Source organism: Medicago sativa, chromosome 2 (assembly GCF_051527215.1).
Source record: "Medicago sativa cultivar Bolivia chromosome 2, Bolivia_mono, whole genome shotgun sequence".
NCBI lineage: Eukaryota > Viridiplantae > Streptophyta > Magnoliopsida > Fabales > Fabaceae > Medicago > Medicago sativa.
The window spans coordinates 61,169,928-61,187,390 of NC_140750.1; the positions used below are offsets into that span (position 1 = coordinate 61,169,928).

At 34.6% G+C, this 17,463-nt stretch overlaps 1 pseudogene; it reads right to left on the reverse strand.

Moving 5' to 3' along the window:
* Window positions 1-1,622: 1,622 nt before the first annotated feature.
* On the reverse strand, window positions 1,623-7,663 carry LOC146949376 (protein neprosin-like; annotated as a pseudogene).
* Window positions 7,664-17,463: the final 9,800 nt, after the last annotated feature.

Here is a 17,463-nt window from a genome sequence, read left to right on the forward strand (position 1 = left end):
AGATATAGAAGTTAGATTGTTAATTTTTTCTTGGGGAGTGCCTGAAGAATAAAAGGCTCTATACTTGGAAAGAATGATCTTCAATCCAGAAACCCTGTTGAAACGGTCAAACAAATCTTTGATAAACCGAAGTTGAGAGTTTATAGCCTTGGAAAACAAGAGAACATCATATGCAAAAAGAAGGTGAGATAAATTGGGCCTCGTGTTAGAGATATCGATAGGCTGGATAGGCTCCCAATTACCATGATGATCAACATTGTTAATAGCAATAGATAGCTTCTCCATGCAGAGGATAAACAAGTAAGGAGAGAGCGGATCACCCCTGCCTGAGACCATGAAAGGGCTTAAAGCGGGGTTGCCATTCCAAATGATAGAAAATGTAGATGAGGAAACACAATGCATTATCAGCTTGATAGTGATGTCTTGGAAGCCAAAGTCTTGGAGACAAGAATGAAGGAAGTCCCAATTAACATTATTGAAAGCTTTCTCCAAATTAGATTTGAAAGACACAAAACCTTTCTTCATTTTGGACCTGCCCATAAAATGAAATAGCTACGGAGTAGCTACGAAATTGGCCGTAGCAAATCGCATATTTTCTTGTAGTGGTTGGAGAACTTGAATTAAGAGGATGTTGTATTTTGCTAATTCAAGCTAGGTAGAAAATAGTTATTATATTAGCAATTCAATTAGCTATTTTTGTAAAAATTAGTTAGAAGGATAGTTACTTGCTTTGCAAGTTAGTTCGATATAAAGTAGTATAAATGATTCCAGCGTTCACTTTCATTCACAAATGAGAATATAGAATTACAATCTATTGCATATATCTCTTCTCAATCTCAATTTCTCTTTGAAACTTCATTGCTTGAGTTACAAGAAAGCTTTACTACGCTAACAAATCCGAATAGAAAGAAATTTATTTAAGTATTGTAAAGCCTCAACTTTAGATGCACTTTTCATGCATAAACATTTTGTATAGATTTTTTTATATAGACATGAGAGCATAAATATACCTTGAATTGAGCAGAAAACAATAAGTTAAGTAAATCTGACACTCAAAATGTAAAGCCGCTGTCGTGTTTACTTGGTAGACAAGTACAAATTGACAACATCAAAATTTAACACAAGGAAAGTATATGAGTTATTTCATTTTATTATCATAATATTTGACTTTCAATGTATCATGTATGGACTTCTTTGCAAGTAGTATCATTATAAGCAAAGTAAGAGAAAAACGATAGAACGGCATAGAAAGAAAAGCATTGAAGTATGTAAATTTTATTTCTTCTTTGCAAAGAGTCGTAATGGTAATGGTACCAACAATATGGATCACCTGCGAATAAAAAATAAATCACTAATCAAGAAAGGAGAAGGTTAAACGGCGCCCCAGAACATTGGTTAAACGATTAAAATAAGTAAATTCTTATTAAAAAGTTGTGTAATTAATGCTTAATCACCAATAACAACTTGTATTTTTAAAACAAAGTTTCAAATTATGGATTCTTAACCATTGTTTCCGAAACACCTGTTAGTAAGACCCAAAAATACGGAAGAATTTTTTTTTTTTGAACAAATACGGAAGAAATATTCACCTTTATAATTCCAAGTTTCTATTATTCACTCCATTAGGGACATTTCTTATTCCTTCCAGGTCCACCATAGTAAAAGTAAACCCCCTCGTTATCAATCCCTTTTATTATATTATAACAATTTGGTTCTGTTGCATACACATTGAGGGTTCTGTTGCATACACATTGAGATTTGATAATGGAATCAACCTGTTATCAGAATTCACAACCTGTTATCAGAATCCCTTTTGAAAAACCCTCATCTGCAAAATGTCCACTACCCATTTGGGTTGATGAGTGTGTCCCAGTTGACCTTATATACACTTCTCCACCAAATTCAACTTTAGTTGCACTATCCTTTAAACTTGTGAACAAAGAGGATGGCCAATATCCAATTATGTTTCCAGATCCATATGAAAGCCACCAATTCCCATTTTTTTTATCCTACACAAAAAAAAAAATATAACCTTAATAAAAATATCGTATTTTAGACGAGATATCTACCAAATTATCCATAATCCAAAGTCAATTTAATAATCTGAGTAGAAAATTACCTTATAGATTAATAAAGTAATTGCAGTTTGCCGTCCATTATACGTAGAAATTGGAGAAATCGCACCTCCAAGTGCAAATGTTTTGCTAGTTTGAACAAACCCTGGACAACGTAAATTGTAGCATCCAGTTTGTTTATATGCATCAGCCTGCGATTACTACTACTACTATTAGCATCATTTTCCTTTTAATATATATTAAATCATCAAGACCAAATAAAAAACTTGAAAATAATTAATTTGATTTTATAATCCTATAAAAAAAATTCATGAATACCCATATATTAGTTACTCTTCATGTCACTAATTTACTTACTCTCAACATTTTCTCCTATAATAAATAAGGACACAAATTAAATTTAACATTTAATACATTTTAAAATTGGTCAATGTTTCTTATAATAAATGGACCAATATTTTTAATCTTTTGTTTCTTATAAAAATAATCCAGCTAGTATGTTAGGGCATAAATTACTTACCGTCCAATTCCTTCAAAAAAAAAAAAAATTACTTACCGTCCAATAGACAAACAATCTAGGGCGACAGTCCCCGTAGATCTGGTGGCTCACCTGCATAAAAATGACTTGATCTTAACTTTATTGGCTAAAATACAAAATTAAGTACGTTGCGGGAAAAAGAGGTAGATATTGTTGACATGCTCGTTGTCTTTTGAATGCATGAGTGATGTAGCATTTGAAAGTTTAAACATCTGGGAAATTATGTTATAAATAGTTATTTATAGTTACAGGTTGCTACATTAAGTTACTTGATGATAACTTATGTAACAATTTATATGAGTTAAACCTTGTTTTCATAACTGATCTATATAAGTAACATAAGGTAACTCTATGTGATTAGTCATTTTGGAAATACTTGGGCATGTGATGTGAGGTAATTCATGAAAGAAAATTTGAGATATTGACATATCAAAGGGCATATTGTGACTAACATGATTATTGACGTATAGTGATAATATATACAAATTAAATGGTGTTGGCATACCTGCCAACCAGCTTCAATGGTATTGGCATTTCTACCAGTGACGAGCCATATTTGAGACAAGCTGAATTCTTTTTCACCTTCCACATGGGGGGCCCACATGTTTATTGAAGCCTTTGCTCCATAGTACTGATCTCCAGTTACAGACCCATATGAATGTTGCGGAGTGTAAAGTAATAAGTGATAGCGCAGCAACACTTGTTCAACAAGTTAAGAATTAGGGTTTTGAGTTTGTGTTGGTTTTAGAGAGAATTGAAGAATGAGAATGGAAGTAATAAACTTGTATTATTGAGATATGTAAAACTATACAAGGAATGAGCTTAAATACAAGCATTTGCTAGGTTACTTGAAGTACAAGTAAAGTAACAACACTAACAACTATAAGCTAGATTCTAGGAATTTTAAAACAACTTTATAACAAACTAAAATCCCTTCCTTCAAAAAAATAAAAACAAACTAAAATCCCTAATGTGATTAATCAGATAAGCTTGATTATATCACTTGTAACAACATGAATTAAAACAAACTAACAATAAGAAGAATCCATTTGTTATTTCATTTTTAAATTCGTTGAAGCAATCATATAAAAAATTAGTAAATTAAAATAGACAATATTATAGGTGCATAATGAAACAACAAATTTTTTGTTTGACACTGTTTGTTTTTTAAACCGAGTATATGGTCCATACATCGAACTGTGTGGAAGTCTCAAGTTTTGTGAGACTTAAATGGATGGTAAATTTTCTTTAGAACTTTTGACGTTATCGCATGCATAAATTCAAATTCGAACATGAACCATTTGTCAATTTAAAAAAGATTTGTATCATCTCATGGAAATGTTTTTGGTTTAACGATGAAGTTTTGTGATCACTTTCAATTAGAAAAAGGATTCAATTTGATGACTAAAGAAAGATAGAAAATTGAAAACTTTTTCCTTTTTCAAAAGAAATAGATAGAAATAGTTAATTATGCTTTTTGTGTCAAAAAAAAGTTAATTATGCTTTTTTTTTTTAGCAAAGGCAAGATTAATTCATTTCATTAATAATAAGCGGATACAAGTAATCAGGAACATCATGAAAAAGGTAGGGGCTAGGATGAGATAAGGAAGCTCTTGCTATGTTATGAGCTACCCTATTTGCTTGCCTCCTGACATAGAACACAGAATAATTACTGTGGGATGCTAATAAGGTCTTACATCTAGAGATGATATCTCCAAACTCATTAAGAGGAGTAGAGGTGGAAATAATAGCATCAACAACTAGCTTACAATCAGATTCAAATATGACAGACGCCATGCCTTGATTGTCAGAGAAGGTTAAGGCTTCAAGAAGGCTTAGAGCCTCGGCTTCTGAGGGGGAAGAAGAATATAAAGAATACTTAGATAGACCATAACACAATGCCCCTGAAGAATCGCGAAAACAGATGCCAAGCCCTGTGATGGTATTGTTGTTGAAGAGGGCACAATCCACATTGCATTTTAACATGGAAGGAGGAGGTTTAACCCAGAGCTCATCCTGAGGTATAATCTGGTTGGGCTGCCTTGCTCTTTGTAAACACTGCCATTCATGAAGTGAATTATGCGCTCGTTGAACGATCAAAGATGAGGGAGTGTCAATGCCTTCCCATAATTTAGAGTTACGACTTTTCCACAAACTCCATAGAATCATAGATGTTGTTGCCTGCGTATGTGAGTCCAACCTGCTAAAAAAATCAAAAAGAAGAGATGTGAAATCGTTAGCATCACGCAGCAACTCTCGCACAATACATCCAATCAGACATGCTCCCAACAATTCATAGCTTTTGGGCACACGAAGAATGAATGAATGTGGGATTAAGCCAAGACGTCGCAATGAACACAAGTATCGTCAATAGGTAAACCTTTTTGGATCAAACAGGTGCAAGTTGGAAGACAACAGTGAGCCATTCTCCATAACAGGGAACGAACTCTAGGAGGCACATGTTGTTTCCAAATAATGTTCCAATTATGAGTAGCTGCAATGGGGGAAACAGTGGCTTCAGCTTCGAGAGACATACATAAGTTATAAGCCGATTTAACAGAATAAATACCATCAACAGAATAATGCCAGACTCGAGTATCATGCAGATTACGCGTATGGAGTGGCAATCCGCAAATGGCTGAGGCGTCTGAGATGGAAAAGATGTTACTGATGAGCGAACTATTCCAAGTATGCAGGTTTGGATTAATTAAATCACGAACCAATAAATGTTCCAGATATGAAGGAGGCGCTGTTGACGGTCGAAGAGTAGGAAGAGAACGAATCCATGGTGAGGACCAAACTTTGATTTGGGAGCCATCTCCAATCTTCCACCTATATCCCAAGTTAATTATGCTTTTATCAAACAAAATTTTGTACAATAAAAGCATAACCCTCTAAAAGGGATTAGAAGCGCAATTTGTTACTCACTTTCCTTTCATTCATTTATAATTTTCTATATATATATTTGCATTTATATCCCTCTAAAAAAATTATTATTTGCATGAAAATAAAAAAGAAGGAAAAAATCAGAGAACAAAAAATATCAAGAAACAAAAAAATATGAGTTCTGTGATTGCATACCACATGTTTATATTTAGTGGTATCCACTCGGACTTGGTTTAATTTTCTTCCAAACGTGTTAATAGAGCTCGCTCTTAATATATCCTCCTTTTTTGTTCTTCTGATTGGAATTGTTCCTTCAGGACATGATTCACCTGATAAGCTCCACAATTGAAAGTTGTCACTCAAAATATCCATTTGGTTATGGCCTCTTGGTCTTTCTTGAGGATCCTATATATAAATATGCATGAAAATTATCAATTACAAAGTTGAAATATAATAGCTTAATTAGTTTCAAAAAATATATTTATGAATTTTTCTTAATTCAATTGACGAAAAATACCAATGGTTTTTGTCCTTTCAATAGAAGATGATCGAAAGTTGGTTGTTTATGGGACAAAACACAATCTATAATATCACCATCCGGACTCTGAAAATGAAAACAAATGGATATTATAGACAGAATACAATCTATAATATCGCCATCCAGACTCTGGAAATGAAAACAAACACAAAATACCACCACCACCACCACCACCACCATATGAGTTAGTCAATGGAAAAAGGATAAGAGTTTAACATACATAATTATATGCAAAATACTAGTGTGTCCAAGAAAAATTCCACAAAATCTGACGAATGACTTTTAAGCATTGACTTTCTACCTCTTAATTCTAATCTTCCAACATTCTTATTATTATGTATTGGTTAGGATACTCTAAATTTAAGATTATCTTCATTTCTTTTATTTGAAGAGACAAAAATATAAAGAAGTTTTAAAAATATTTTTTAGTTATATGAATTTATAAGCTATCCGTCATAAACTAATACTCCCTCCGGTCACATTTATAAGCAAAAAAGTACTTTTTAGATTCATTCAATATTTAATGTATTTGGTCTATATATAGACCAAATACATTATGTATTCAAGAACCTTAAAAGTTCTTTTTTGCTTATAAATGTGACCGGAGAGAGTATAGTGTGTTTGTCATAGAGATCCTAAATATTTGTCAAAAAAAAAAATAGAGATCCTAAATAGAAAAGGATGGTACTCAACAAATCCCTTAAAATTGTTCAATACCTTTCCACAAAATTGATCGAAAGTTACGATCTGATTTTAGCGACACACAAAAACAATCGATCGGAAGCAAAATTGAAGAGCCTATTGAAGAATCATCGTAGAAAAAAACTTATTCAAGCGCCCAAAATTGTACAAATGATTGTGTGATTGGGTCCGTGTAATGATTGGACAATCAAATTGAGAAGAAGATCTAGTTAATACCTCATGATCATGTAGCCATGGAGGTGCAAGCGGCAGGGACGGAACGGAAACTATGTCTGGTGGATCTGATAGACGAATCCTAGGTTGGTTAAGCGCAATAGCAAGTTTGGAAACCCTTGGGTCGGTCACTACTGAAGAATGATGTTGCTTGTCAACGTCATTGAAGGTTGCCTTCGTCTTGCCACAACCATCGAGTTCAACGACGGAATGAAGAGAACCTTGGAGCATGTTAGGCGCAACATAATCTGCAATTAATTGTTCAAACGCTTGATCACCACTCAAATTAGAAGCATCTACAACTGGAAAAGCATCGAACCAAGCTTCTGAACTTATCAACTCATCAGTGTTGTACGGTGTCGCCGCCATATGTTCCGTGTATGAAATACTCGGATTCAGAGCACTGATATCAACAAGTGATTTTGAAGCATCAATCTCGTCGTGATTTAGGTCTATCATTGTTTTAAGCATATGAACCGGTTCATTTGACAACGATTGAGCAGATGAGTTCGAACCACCATTAAAAGCGGAACCCACTTGAAGTGCAACCAATTGCGCCTCAATACGATCGACACGCGAGATGGAAACTGTGCGTGACTGCATATATTCAGCGTGACATACTTCTTCATCTTCCATGAACTTCTTCAATGTTGCATTGATGCCTTGGATGGCTGCCTCCAACTCGTTCATACAAATATCATCCTCTGCCATGGTGATCAATGAAAGCACCAATTTAATGATCTCAAAATTGAGAGTGTAATAAAAATGATAATTGTGAATTGATTATTGAATGAAGAGTAAAATTGATAGATTAGAACTCAATTAAAATTGATGTTCTTAGTGCATAAAGGATAAAGGAAAAGATAGAAGAAATTACTCTACTAGAGAGTACCAAAGGGAGAGAGAGGAGAGACTTTCATCATTTTTCTTTCATACCCTTTCTTCCAATCATTGGTCTCTTTTAAAGAGGTTAAGAAAATATTATTCCCTTAATTATTGGATCAAGTGACACGTGTCGCATATAATATTTTGGATCATAACAGTCCGTCCCCTTGGTGTTTGTGTGACTATTGTGCCTTGCACTGAAATAGTGGTAAACAACTAAACAAACATGCTTCGTAAAAAAATAAAATAAAAAAAATAAACAAACATGCATCACCCACCGAATTTTTTTTTCCGACCCTGTTTCCCAAAAAAATTTCAAAGTTGACCCCCTATGAGAAAAAAATACAGAAATGACCCACTTTCTATTTTTGGTGGTTTTTTTTTTGTCGTTTTCTGCCAGTCCCGCCATTTCAAACGGCGGGAATGAGCCGTCTCCTGACACATGTCACGTCGTGACAGGCTGCTGCATGTTTTGTCTTTTTTTTTGGTACCGCCATTTCAAATGGCGGGAATGAATATTTATATTTTTTTTCGTTTTTTTAATTTTTTGGCCATTATTTGTTTATTTAAAACACAAATAATAATAATAAATAAAAACATATTAATTTATTTGAACACATAATACATAACATTATTAACTATCGGTTATTTATACTCGGACAATTTCTCCTGCAGCGCCAGAAACCTATTCGGTGCCAGATGAAAATATGTGGTCAAATACACCTCCACCATACAACCAATTCATGACACCTTCACCCACTAACTTTGACCAAAGCTTTAACCCATCCACCAACTACAACTACAACCAAACTTACCAATCACCGCCACAACCCACAAATCAAATCTTATATAACACCCCAATCCCATATCCAACCTATTCTCAACAAAGTCATCATGGAGAAAGCTCCCGAACATCAAACTATTCATTTGATGACTACAATCCAACTCAGTACACCACACAAACCAGTTGCCCAGACCAATCACAGTACTCCTCGTTCAACCTACCAACCCCCCCCCCCCCCCCCCCCCCCCCCCCCACACACACACACACATTGTAAACTATCCCCAAACAAACTACGCACCTCATTGGCCAAATTCACAAACTAATACTATAGAAAGTCTGGCAGAAGGGTTTAATGACGATGACTTCGTTAACGAAATCTGGACCAACTCAGCTCCACAAGTGCAAAATGAAGTCACTATGGAAACTAATGATGATACTGAAATTCCTGATGAGGATGTGGAACAGGAAGAAGATGAGGAAGAGGAAGAGGAAGAGCAAAATCAACGACCCGTACGAACTAAAAAAGATAAATTATGTGCTACGGGAGGTCATAGTTTACATTGGCGTAAATGGTTGCTGAGGAGAAAGTAGTTTTTGTTTTTATTTTGTATGAATAAAATAATTAGTGTTTTAAAATTAATAAATTAATATTTATTATCATTAATTTTCATTTATTATTATTTGTGTTTTAAATAAACAAATATTGGCCAAAAAATTAAAAAAACGAAAAAAAATATAAATATTCATTCCCGCCATTTGAAATGGCGGTACCAAAAAAAATAAAAAAAAGACAAAACCTGCAGCAGCCTGTCACGACGTGACATGTGTCAGGAGACGGCTCATTCCCGCCGTTTGAAATGGCGGGACTGGCAGAAAACAACAAAAAAAAACCACCAAAAATAGAAAGTGGGTCATTTCTGTATTTTTTTCTCATAGCGGGTCAACTTTGAAATTTTTTTGGGAAACAAGGTCGGAAAAAAAAAATTCTCACCCACCTCTTAGTTGTGTTTCCTTAACCACCATTGGGATGTATTCTATTGGGATTTGGAAGAATTTTAGTGATTTTTTATGATGAAAAAATCTTCATAGTACATAACAAAACATTGGATGTATTCTATTGGGAGTTGGAAGGATTTTCGTGATTTTTTATGATGAAAAGTCTTCATAGTACATAGCAAAACTTTTGTTTAATTAGGATATTTTAAGCTTTTAAATATAGGAAAACGCTAATGAATATGTGCATAAGACATTGGTTAAATAAACAAGTATTAAAATAATATGTTAAAAAAATCTTTCATAAAAAAAGTTTGAAAATTGTTGTTTTTAATATAAAAACTACTTCCTCCGTCCCGGAATATCTGACTCATTTACTAAAAAAAAGTGTCCCAAAATAACTAAGTCATTTCAATTTTCAATACAACTTTCATCATTCCCAATACAATATAACTTTAATTAATACTACTTTCATCATTCTCAATTCAATATATTCCACTTTCCCCTTTATTTATACATTTTTCTTAATCTGTGTGAAAAACCAAACTGGCTCAGATATATCGGGACAGAGGGAGTACTATTTTTAACTTCTTTTCGAGACATTAGTTAGAATGACCCTTTTTCTGTGGTGTCCAGGGTTCGAACATCACGCTTTCTATATATTATGCATTGTTCATACCGACTGAGCTAAGCTCACAGGGATAGTTAAATTGACCCTTTAATATAAGTATAAAAATTTTGTGATTAAGAAGTTGTGGCATTAAAAAAATCTTCAACTTCCATGGATTATTTTAAAAAAAAAAAGATTTTAATGGATATTCTAGTAAGTTTTTAGCTTGAAAGAGTATTTTCCAATATCATGAGATTTCAATGGTTTCTCATAATCCCTATTCTCTCATTCCCTTTTCTCTCATTTCTTCGTTTCTTTTATGTTCAACTCGTTATATAATTCCCATCTTTCCAATTTTATCCTCCACTTTTGTTATAACTTTTATACATTTATATATTTTTCATTTCTTTTTGTTTTCGCTGATGTTTTTCTCCACTTTGTCAGCCCCTTGAAACATTATATTGTTGGATAAGCATAAAATAAAAAAGGCTTTATCCTTCTTTCATCTATGTGAAGTCAAATTTTCCATTAATCTTATATTGATACCTCTTAAAATTCCAAATCCAATACATCGTGCTTGATTGGAAGAAGATGGAGCGGAGGAGAGGAAATAGAAGAGAATGTTTAAAATTCTGTTTATTTGGTTCAATTTTTAAAAGGTGACGTAGAGGGAAGGGAAACAACAATCCTCTTATTCCATTTATTTGCTTGGTTCCATTTCGGGTGTTTTTTTTTTACTAAAACAAAACGATATTCATTCATTCAAATTGATAGAGTATATCATTTAACATCGCTAAGAACGTAAATAATGAATCTGCGAACAAACTCACAACATTCAAGTTAATAGCATACAACATAAAAATGGCTATAAATAATATGATAAATATAAAATGACTGAAATACTCATGTCGTTTGATTTGCAATGTTGACGCTTATATCATTGCTTGAATAGATGATCTGTCAACAAGAACCAAATGAATATTGCAACAAGACAAGAAATCAAACAACGCCGCACAAGACGACATACAACACAGCGCCACACCCAGACGACGAAATCACAACGGAGAAATTATCTTGATCTATGTAAAAATCATTTATTTAGATTGAAATAGAGAGGAAAAGATGAAGATGAGTGATTTCGGGTCAAAAATTGACCTAAAACCACCCCCTCAATGTAGATAATGAAAGAGAACAGAGAGAGAGAGAGAGAGAGAGAGAGATAGATAGATAGATAGATAGAGAGAGAGAGAGAGGGAGAGAGAGAGAGAGAGAGATAGATAGATAGATAGATAGATAGGGGGAGAGGGAGAGAGAGAGGGAGAGAGAGAGAGAGGGAAAGAGAGAGAGAGAGAGAGAGAGAGAGAGAGAGAGAGAGAGAGCTAGGGTAAAATGTTGGAGATGGAGGAGTTAGAGAGAAAAAATATTTACGTTGTTGAGAACTTGTTAAGAAAATAATATAGTAAAAATAATGCTGCTTCTGGTGCTTGTGAGTGACTTTCTTCTTGTGTTTACATTGTCTGGATTATATTTGTTTATGCCTTGTGTTAGTACGTTACTGCTTGTTAGTAAATTTGTTTGTTTCATATAATTGAAAACATATTTTCTTCGCTATTTGTCGTCACTATTATTTTATTTTGGTTTCTATTATATTTGGTTATCATGTACTTGTTTTCATGTTGTGTTTTTAGTGGTGGTAATGTATCCATTTTTTAATTCATTGACTTAACAAAAACAACATAAGTATAGGATTAAATTGAACATAATTTTTATTTTGAATCCGATCACCTCAAATTAGTTTAATTCATTGACTTAACAAAAGAACACAAGTATAGGCTTACAAATCATAGCAGACTTTCATAAATCCAGCCTCATAAGTACTCTTAAAATTCTATATAAGATCAAGAATACTTATGAGTTCTTGATTTTATTTTACGGATGATCTAGATAACTAAATTGAGATGATATTTCTATAAATTCTTACATCATGTTCTTGACTTTTATCTGATTTGATTCAATAGCTATTAAGATATTCATGTATAAATAAGTGATTCTCAAGCATTACGGTCATAGAAGTCACTTCAAGGGCAAAGAGATATTATTAGGAAACACAATGAAATGAATAGAAATGATTCTTATTAATGAAATGAGAGCTTACAACATGTTTATATAGTAAAATCTGGGCACATTCTAAGCTACCATGCACTAGCTTTATGTAAGTAAAACCCTAGGGCACAGTTACTTGCGCAGCAAGTAACAGCTCTCTAAGTGATATTATCATCAGATATATCACTATGTAATATCCCCCCACAAGTTGGAGGCTGATAAATGTTGATCAGACCCAACTTGGATAGAAGAACATTAAAAGTCTTGGGAAGCAATGCCTTGGTAAAGAAATCTGCAACTTGGTCTTGAGAAGAAATAGGAAGCAGTTTAAGGATCCCAGCTTGTAACTTTTCTCTTATCAAGTGACAATCAATCTCCAAGTGTTTGGTGCGTTCATGAAATACAGGATTGGAAGCAATGTGAATAGCACTCTGATTGTCACAATAGAGGACAGGTAACTTGGAGCATGAAATGTGTAAATCTCTGAGAAGATATAGGATCCACTGCAGCTCACAAGTTGCTGAAGCTAAAGCCCTATATTCAGCCTCTGAGGAAGATCTGGACACTGTGATTTGTTTCTTAGTTCTCCATGAAATCATGGAGCTGCCCAAGAAGAAGCATTGACCAGAAATGGACCTTCTTGTATCAAGGCAACCAGCCCAGTCTGCATCAGTAAACCCTTGCAAAGTGAGAGAAGATTTTCTGGGAAAGAACAAACCCTTGCCTGGACAACCTTTAAGATATTTCAATACTCTTAAGGCTGCATGATGATGAGTTTGTGTAGGTTTAGATAGGAATTGACTCAGTTGCTGGGTGATGAAGGTAATGTCAGGCCTTGTGGTATTAAGGTAAAGAAGCCTCCCTACAAGTCTCCTATATGCAGCAATATCATCAAAAGGAGGACTTGAATCATGATAAAGTTTGATGGAGGGGTCAGAAGGAGTAGAAACTGGTTTGGAACTGACAGTGCCTGAATCATTGAGCAAATCCAAACAATACTTCCTTTGACATAATGAAATACCCAGTTTTGAATGAGCAACCTCAATCCCTAAAAAATATTTCAGCTTCCCTAAGTCTTTGATTTTGAATAAAGAATCCAAAACTGACTTGATATGATCAAATTCACTAAGAGAGTTTCCTGCAAGAATGATATCATCAACATAAACCAGAAGGATGGTGAATGATGATGAAGTTTTCTTGACAAACAAGGAATGATCAGAAGCTGCTTGGGAGTAGTCTTGAGCTAAAAGTGTAGAGGTTAATCTTTCATACCACTTTCTGCTGGCCTGTTTCAGACCATACAATGACTTTTGTAACTTGCACACTTGATTTTGCTTGTCAGTTTTAATACCAGGAGGAATCTGCATGTAAACATCTTCCTGAAGCTCTCCATGAAGAAAAGCATTGTTAACATCAAGTTGATGCACATGCCAACTATGAATAGAAGACAAAGCAATCACAAGTCTGACAGTGGTGAGCTTGGCAACTGGAGAATATGTATCAAAATAATCTAAGCCTTCAACTTGATTATATCCTTTGGCAACCAATCTTGCCTTATATCTCTCAATAGTGCCATCAGCATGGTATTTAACTTTGTAAATCCATCTGCATCCAATTGGTTTGACATTGGGTGGTAAATCCACAAGCTTCCAAGTGCCAGTTTTCTCAAGAGCCTGAAGTTCAACTTGCATAGCATGCTTCCAACAATCATATTTACTTGCTTCAGCATATGTGGTAGGCTCAGGATGAGAATGCAAAGACATAACAAAGGAAGAATGATTAGTAGAGAGTTTATGATGTGAAAGATAATGAGAAAGAGGATATGTAGATGCATGAACATTATTGCAGATGTAATCATTAAGGTAAGAAGGTGTAGTGGTGTTTCTGGTGGAATGTCTATGAATGACAGGTGGTGCAATATCTGTAACAATGGGAGGTTGTGAGGAAGGGATGGAAGGAACAAGAGGAGAGACAATATCATCAATGATAGGAGGTTGAGTAGTTGAAGGAGTATGTTCAATAATATCTGAAGGTGGAGAATGAGAGAAATACTCCCAATCAGGAGAAGTAGATGATGAAGAATGAGGATAGGGTAAATAATTTTCATGAAAACTGACATGTCTAGACACAAAAAGCTCTCTTGATTGAAGATCATAGAGAACAAAACCCTTATATCCAGACTTGTATCCCAAGAAAAGAGACTTCCTGGCTCTAGGTTGGAGTTTGGTTCTGTGAGAATGCAAGGTTGAAGCATAACACAAGCAACCAAAAACTTTGAAAAGGGCAATGTCAGGAAGTTTATTGTAAAGAAGAAAATAGGGAGATTGGTTTTGAAGTAAAGGTGTAGGTACTCTATTTATGAGAAAGACAGCATGAAGAATGGCATAAGACCAATATGAAGGAGGAAGTTTTGACTGATAAAGCAAAGCTCTACCAACATTCAGTATGTGTTGGTGCTTTCTTTCAACTCTCCCATTTTGTTGGGGAGTTTCAACACAAGACATTTGGTGAACTATACCATGTGAAGCATAAAAGGAAGGTAACATGAATTCAGGGCCATTATCAGTTCTTAGGAACTTAGGTGTAGTGTGAAAATGATTTTGAATCATGGTAATGAAATTCTTAACATGGGATGACACTTCAGCTTTGGTTTTTAGAAGTATGACCCAGAGAAATCTGCTGTGATCATCTAAGATAGTAAGAAAATATCTATGACCATGAACTGAAGTAATTGAGAGAGGACCCCAAATGTCTAAATGGAGAAGTTCAAAATTAGCATCAGCATAAGAAGAACTAGAAGTAAAAGGCAAATGTTTGTGCTTGGCAAAGTGACAAAGATCACAAGCATCTTTATTATTATTAAGAGTAATAGCAGGATACAAAGTTGACATTACATGAAGTCTCTGATGAGACAAATGACCAAGTCTAAAATGCCAAAGGGCATGATTAGGTACATGATGAGTAGCTTTATTACAAGGAGGATTTAAAACTGCATTACAAGAAGATTGAGACAAATTAAGAGACTCAAAATTAGAAGTTTTGCATGATGGATAAAATTTGTATAGTCCATCTATCTGCTCAGCCAAACCAATCATCTTCAAAGATTGTTGGTCCTGTATAAGACATTTTTCAAGGGAAAAGTGAAAGAAACATGTTAAAGATTCACAACATTTAGCAACAGATATAAGATTGAGAGTGAAATGGGGTGAATAAAGAACATGACTCAAATGAAACTTTGAATTGAAAGATATGTTACCAGCAAAATGAGCTAACACAGAGTTACCATTGGGTAAAGAGACATAAACAGGTTTGATTCTATAGAATGAACTAAAAAATGCAATGTCACAACAAATATGTTCATTAGCACCAGAATCAACAAGCCAAAATGAAGGTTTGCTTGTTAAAGAAGAAACAGAAGCAGATATACCTGCTGAAGGATCAGGAGTGGAAATGCTGGCAGATGCAATGTGGTTTGATGTGGCTGGAGGAGAAGAAGATGCTGAAACAACCAAATTTGATTGTTGTAACATGGATACAAGTTGAGCTAATTGTTCTTGAGAAAAACTAGCAGAAGAAGAGCTTGCAGATGCACCCAAACCAGAAGAAGACATTGCACCAGTTTCAGAGTCTTCTTGAGAAACAGCATTCACTCTTGGTGAAGATTTGTTGTTGACATTAGGGTAACCATGTTTCAGATAGCAAAAATCCACAGTATGATTTGTACGGTTACAGAAAGTACAAAGTCTAGAAGGTTTATTGGATGGAAAACCTTTACCACGTCCTTGAGGCTTTCTATTGGAGTTGTCAACAGCATTGATTTGTATTGAAGTGTCTTCAGTTACACTCAAAGAAGTAAGAGCAGCATGATTACTCTCTTCCTGAACAACTAAAGAGTAGACTTTGTTCAATGAAGGAAGAGGATCAAGGAGAAGAATTTGAGTTCTCACAATGGAGAAATGATCATTCAACCCTGTAAGAAACTGCATGATCTGGTCCTCATTTCTGTGAACCTTAGCAACTCTAGATGCAGCACAACGACAAGGATGAATACATGAACAATTAGGAATAGGTCTATGTGAAGACAATTCTTCCCACAACGTCTTCATTTCAGTAAAATAATCCAAAACAGATTTTGATCCTTGTTTCAAGTTGTTGATATTAGAGCGCAAATTTGCAATGCGAATACGATCAATTTTAGAGAACCTTTCCTTTAGATCAAGCCAAACCTCAATTGCAGAATTGCAAAAAACGATAGTTTGAGCAATTGATTCAGAAACAGAGTTGATAAGCCATGATTGCACCAAATGATTGCACCGTTCCCATGCTGCACGATTCAAATCATCTTCGTCAGGCATAGGGATGGATCCATTGATGAATCCAAGCTTGTTCTTTGTGCCCAAAGAACGTTCAACAGTGCGACTCCAAGCAATATAGTTAGAACCATTGAGTTTTGGAGTAATAGCAAGAGAATTAGGACCTTCACTAGGATGAACAAAGTACACTGATTCAGTATCAGGTGAATTGTTCCGTGGCGCCATGGATGAAGCTCAAAATTCAGAAGAACAGAGTAGAACAAGATCTGAAATTGATGTTGAAGAAATTCAACAAAAATCAAATGTGATTGAAGAAATTCAATCAAACCGAGAAAAACGAGATCAAGAAAGAAGAATCAAGGTGTGAAATCAAGAATATTCACACACAAACAACGAGAAATTGATCTAAGAAAGGAGATCAATGAAGAACAGAGCACAGCGGAAAAACGGTTACAAAACCGTTATGGATCGTAACAAACTCTTTCTCTTGTGAAAGAACTCTTGATACCATATTAGGAAACACAATGAAATGAATAGAAATGATTCTTATTAATGAAATGAGAGCTTACAACATGTTTATATAGTAAAATCTGGGCACATTCTAAGCTACCATGCACTAGCTTTATGTAAGTAAAACCCTAGGGCACAGTTACTTGCGCAGCAAGTAACAGCTCTCTAAGTGATATTATCATCAGATATATCACTATGTAATAGATATAATAGATACTTGTACTTTTGTATGTATTCTTATAGGAAAAAGCTATTTGTCCCGAGAAAGCATTTCACGACGGTATCACGACTGTGTTAAATTAAGTGGAGCCCA